Source organism: Opisthocomus hoazin, chromosome 22, assembly GCF_030867145.1.
Source record: "Opisthocomus hoazin isolate bOpiHoa1 chromosome 22, bOpiHoa1.hap1, whole genome shotgun sequence".
NCBI classification, from domain to species: Eukaryota; Metazoa; Chordata; class Aves; order Opisthocomiformes; family Opisthocomidae; genus Opisthocomus; species Opisthocomus hoazin.
The window spans coordinates 8232259-8238258 of NC_134435.1; positions in this window are offsets into that span (position 1 = coordinate 8232259).

A 6000-nucleotide genomic window follows, 5' to 3' on the forward strand; every position below is an offset into this window, starting at 1 on the left:
AGAAAGCTTTGACATATGGCTCTGAAAGAACCTGCACACTTCTCCTCTATAAATTAACAGCTGTTTTGCAGAGCTGACAAGTAACTGATATTCTTGGAACCGGTCCTATTTGTGGCTCCCCCCGCCCCCCCCCTTCCATTCCAGCCTCTTGATCTTTCCTTTTAGAAAACCTGAAGAGAAGAAAAAGCAGTCTCTTCTCTAATGTAGGTTTTAAAACACTGGTGGTACGGACACGTCTCGCAAGTGCAATGAACTTGCTGGTAGTGCATGAAATCCGAAAACCTCAGGGACTCATCTCTGCAGGAATATGTTTTTATCCGTTCCTTTATACGCTGAAATTTTTTTTCTTTCCTTAGACAAGACAGCCTTTGCAGGTAGGATCAAACCAGCCTGCAGGTCATCTGAAGAGCTGCAAAGTCCTAGTGACCAGAAATGAGTAGTAGCAAACTCTCCTCAAGAGCTGGAGATCAAGCACAAGGGAATGTGTCATGGGCCACGCAGCTGCGCTGGCCAGGCATTGGGCTTGATAAAGTGGGATATATATGCCAGGTTAATTCCTGTTGGTTTATGGCCGCTGCAGTATCCCAGGAGTCCTGCTGGTCGTCTGACCTCACCCCTGCCTTTAGCCCAGCCAAATCGAAAGGGAGTTGGAGAGCGGAGGGAAGAGGAGGAGGAAGGGATTAGCTGCAGGTGGTGGTGTCGAACTCCTGAACTCTCTAAATGACCCACAAGGAGATTGATTTTGCTGATGTGTAAAGCCTAGCAACCGCCTGGGTCTTAAGCTAACATTAAAAATTAAATGCCAGTTTCCATGTTATTAAAGGTGGAGTAAAAAAATGTTGCGCCTCACCATATTCAGAGCAAGAAAAAGATGGAGACTTTGTAGAGCTGGTTCTGCAATTTTAAAGTCCTTGCCTCCTGTCTCTCTGAAGAATGCAGCTCCTAGAAATGTCTGGTTTGTTTGTTTTTAAAGGCGTGAGCCTCCTACCTTCACCTGCGTAGGTGGATCATGGATATCTGACCTGTCTGCATCAGACTGGGAGGAAAGCCAAAGGTTTTTTTGTCATCAAACCTTGGGACTTTTATTTAAGTACATGCACTTTTGGGGCAGTGGGGCTGAGAATAACGAATGGATGAACAGCTGACGCACAGGACCTGTGTGACTTGATGGAGGTACCTACGACAGAACCTGAAAGCGGTCAGTCCCTGCTGTGAAACATTGGGAACAGGGGACAGAGGTTTCAATAAACTGGACGTGGCCTTGCTGCAGCCTACCGTAGGTACAACCTCTGTGGCTGTCACTGGCAAAGAACAGAGAGCAACAGAGTTGCTGGGAGATGGGGCACTTGCCTTTAAATGGGGTCTGTGCCTCCACCTGAAGCGCTGGGCACCAGCCGTGACCACCCCGCCACTGGCTGAGAGCTGCAGCTCCAGGGCATTTTGCATGCAGAATAGTCCCTCCGGGTCTTTAACGCCTAACTATTCTGATCATCCTCTTTTAATTTTTTTGCTAACTACATTCATAACTTCTTTGCTCTAGTAAAAATCTGCGTAATACACAGCCGTGTTGTAAAGTCAAGCTACAGTTCCAATGTGCCTAATCCTAAAAGAAGCGTTTGTTCAAAAAAGATCCATTTCCCAAGGAAATGCGCTTTGATTTGCGGAACAGAAAGTGTATTCATTTAACTGAGCCATTCGTGTGACAGGTCACTATTTCACCCTTTCCGTGCAGTAAAAGTTTATTCTTTTAATAGGTTTATTGCTTTTTGGTTATTCGTTTCCAAAGGACTCACTTGACTGCTGCAGCTCTGATCTGGAGTACAGAAAATTAATTCTTTTTATGGTAGTCTATTCCTTTCACAAGTCCTCATTTTAAGTGCAGCTCAACTGTATTACAAATAACAGTATGTGGTCCTAGAGGGAGTACCAAGCCTCTAATTTAATATTGTACTAGAGACCTTATAATGTCAGCGCTGCCGAATTGAGCTTTTCTCTTTTGAGCCCTCCTCTGTGTCCCAAGGGAAGTCACGAGATACCAGGCTGGCTGTTGTCAGAGTGAGTGGATGCTGCTGGGTGTGCGCATTCCTTCTTTTGGCTTTGGATTTTGGAGCCTGATTAATAGAAATGAATGTTCAGAATGAATACTTACCTCGAGATTCGGGGGGGGGGGGGGGGGAGCGGAGCTGGACTAGTTGACCTTTAAAGGTCCCTTCCAACCCAAAGTGTTCTATGACTCAGTAGTAAATAGGAAGGCGCTGTGTGTGGAAACAACCTGTTACTGCCAGGGTTTCATGGTGAGATACTTTGCTGTGAAGGCACCAGAACCCATGGAGATATCCTGAGCTCCCTCTGCTGATGTGCACGCAGTCACTGGAAGACCATGACACACTTCACCTGGTGCCTCAGGAGACGACTTCTGAGTTTCCAAGGCTGGACTTGGGGCATGGTGCTGTGCATGGCATTTCCTTTGTCTGCTCCTTCATTCGGTGCTTTGAGACAGTTTGAGGGATAAAACCTTACAAATCTTGATTTGGTACCCGTAGAATAGATTTAAATGGGCGTGATAGTCTTACCAGCTATAACAGAAAATGGCCCACATTTGGGAGTGGGGTTAAAACCACTCAGCATCTCACAGCAGCACCAGAATCTACCATTTCATTCATCTCTAGGATGAATCAAAGCTCTGGAGAGCTCTTTCTTATCTCTTCATTTTTTTGCAGAGCTATTCCACCTTCACTTTCTAACTTCCTCCTCTGGCTAGTTTGCTCTGCGCAGGTTTCCTTCCTGTTGCTGGCAGAAGATGACCTAGATCTGGTGCATCTCTTCTAGAGAAAGCAGCTGAGCTGATTCTACTTATTCTCTGTGCTGTTTAAAGCTAGGCATGGTTTAGCAGAACTCAACCGCTGTGCCCTTGAGAGTAAATCCCAAGCTCCAAGGTGCATCTTTACTGTTGTGTTTCATGCTCTATGGACTGGCGTGGCCGTCAGGATTTCTTGTGAGCTGATACTCTCCACCTCGCTTCAGCATGCTGACAAGGCACTAACCACTAAATGCTGACTGGCTCAGTTTCATTTTGCTTGTGTTGTGGTGGTATCTCATCCCATGTGAAATCAGAGCCCTCATTTATTTTGCGGGACTGGATTCTGTATGTAACTCTAGTGAGCAGTGGTTTGGCCAGCAGGAAAAAATGATCTGGGTAGCCAAGGTGGAGGGCAAGAAACAAAAATGTGTGCTCTTTTCTGTACAGAGTTTAAGGCAGAAAGAGGAAGAGGAGTAACTTTCCCTAGGGAGCTTGCTAGAAGCCCTAGCAATGACTTTGAGGCTGCACTGGATGTTGGTGGCAGTGCAGGAGGCAAGTGTGATGCTCCTGGTGGAGATCTGTGACCCTTCCCTTGGCTGAGGGAGAGGAAAATTGAATTTAATTGTCTGAACAGCACAGGCTCACTTTTGAAACAACTATTTATTATTGTTATTTACTCTGGTGTCCCTCTCCATGGCAGAGCGGTTGGAACTAAATGATCTTTAAGGTCCCTTCCAACCCAAAATATTCTGTGATTTTGGTACGATTTCTGCATTGTCAGCACTCAAGTTCCCAGAATTTTGATGCAGGATTTGAATGCCCTGCTCCTGCTTGTGGGACTGGTGAGCTCCGATGGGAGCACCTGGAGCTGGAGGCAATGCTTGGGGAAAGGGGAGGATGGCACAGTTTCAGGATGTCATTCGTAATTATGCTTGTAATCATTACCTTGCTTTGGAAGACTTCGTGAAAGCATGGACATATGGACTCCCTCGGTATTCAGTTGTTTTCCAGAGGCATATTTTGAGTGGGTGAGTGGTTGACAGGATAGAAATAAGGAAACCAGAATTCTCCCAAATGGTGAATCACTTTTCGTCTCCCTTTCAAGGTGATTTTATTAATTGGGGCCTTTATAATCTCTTGCATCACAAAGGAAAGTGAAAAGGTATCAGCAACTGTGTGTGGCCCTGGCTACAGAAGAGACAGGGAGCGACCATCTGCAAAACTGAGCGCTTTCCATCAAAAATTAATTAAATTAGCCCAGATTCCACAAGTAATGCAGCTAGATCTCCCTGGTATCTCCCAAGAGAAGCACATTCTAAGTCAAGTGCACCCAGAGACCATATTTGGAAATAAGGCAATTATTAGTTTAATTCAGTCATCAAATTAATTTTATAGAAGAGCAAATGCTTGCCACTGGAGGAGGTGGCAGTGATGTGTAGCACGTAGCCTGCTCCGACGGGACTGCGGTGGAGGCAGCGAGAGGACAGACAGACTGACTGACTGACTGACCATGCTGACTGACCACTGGTAGTGTCCAGACCACCCTTAGCTAGAAGCAGCCCATTAGTCTGTTCTCTCCATGCTTTTCTAGAAAGGTTTTTACTGCACCCTCAGCACAGCAGCATCGGAGGGCAGCTTCCTCAGCTGCACAGCTGCTGAATCGCGTGAGCTCCAGAGAGCACGGAGAGGTGAAGACCAATAACTGGCCATGGCTCCTAGACAGCGACTCGCTCATCGGCCACTGAGGAGAAGCAGTCATGACGCTGAAATTAGTCTGATAGTAGATAGTTTTACTACAGCCCTAAGCACCGCCATGAAATGCATTAAGTGACCTGTCACATGCAGTTTGCTGTTTTGCTTATCCTCTGCCCTGGAGACAACTCTGTGCACAATGAGTTATTTGTAGTGGTAGGAATGTCTTATGAGGAACAGCTGAGGGAACTGGGGTTGTTCAGTCTGGAGAAGAGGAGGCTAGGGGGGACCTTATTGCTCTCTACAACTACCTGAAGGGAGGTTGTAGTGAGGCAGGTGTTGGTCTCTTCTCTCAAGTAACTAGCGATAGGGTGAGAGGCAATGGCCTCAAGTTGCATCAGGGGAGGTTTAGACTGGATATTAGGAAAAATTTCCTTGCTGAAAGAGTTGTAAAGCACAGGAACAGGCTGCCCAGGGAGGTGGTGGATTCACCATCCCTGGAGGTGTTCAAAAAAATGTGCAGAAATGGCACTTTAGGACATGGTTTAGCAGGCACGGTGGGGATGGGTTGGTGGTTGGACTTCACAATCTTATAGGTCTTTTCCAACCTTAATGATTCTATGATTCTGTGAATTTTTTAAATAACCAGACACCCTTTTGTCTGCTGGAGAAAGCAAGCTGAGATGTGGAGACAGTTGCAGCAGAGTGTGTAGTGATGGTCCTTTAATCACACAAAAGCTGTTTTACTTCTTGGACTCTGACCAGTTCCTGAGAAGATGCTGTCCTCTGTGCGTTACACAACAAAATAAAAGTGCTTTCCATAAAGGTGGTTGGCACCAAATCCAATGTGACTGCTAATGTAGTTATGGATGACGCAGGCTTGCACATGCCTTGGACTTTAACCACTTGCTTGCCAGAACTCTTAGAAAATCCATACATGAGTGAGGTGTGCTTGCTTGTTTGTTTTTAAAAGTTTGTTCAGTTTAGAACTCAAATATGACTTCAAAACACAATCATGGATACTATATTGACCCAAGTAGCTTATCTGTCGTTCTGCCAAACAAAGATAGTCTGACGCATGCAAAAAGTACCAGTACAGTTAAAAGCTTATCTAATTATTTAAAATGAATATAAAAGTTTTAGCCCACAAAGTACTAGAATAAGAGGAGGCTATGCTCACAGCAATTGTCTAACTTACTCTAGTGCTGAGAAGTTCTCTTCCATCTAAAGTATCCCTGGGTTTACCAGTTGTTATGTTAGAACCTGTACAGTCATCCTTGGCTGCTTTTTGATAGGTAGAGAAATACAAGTATGCCAACTTTTTCTTTTTTTTTTTTTTTGGCTTCTTCTGCATCTCCCACTTTTATAGGAATCAAAACTGGGTTTAAATATTTCCATTTCAGTATCTATGTCAGCTGCGCTGCCTTCCTGAGAAGATGCCTTTTCTGGACTCTTTGGGAGTGCTCGTGTTTCCTTGCACCAGTGGGTGTGCTTGTTCCGTCTGTACT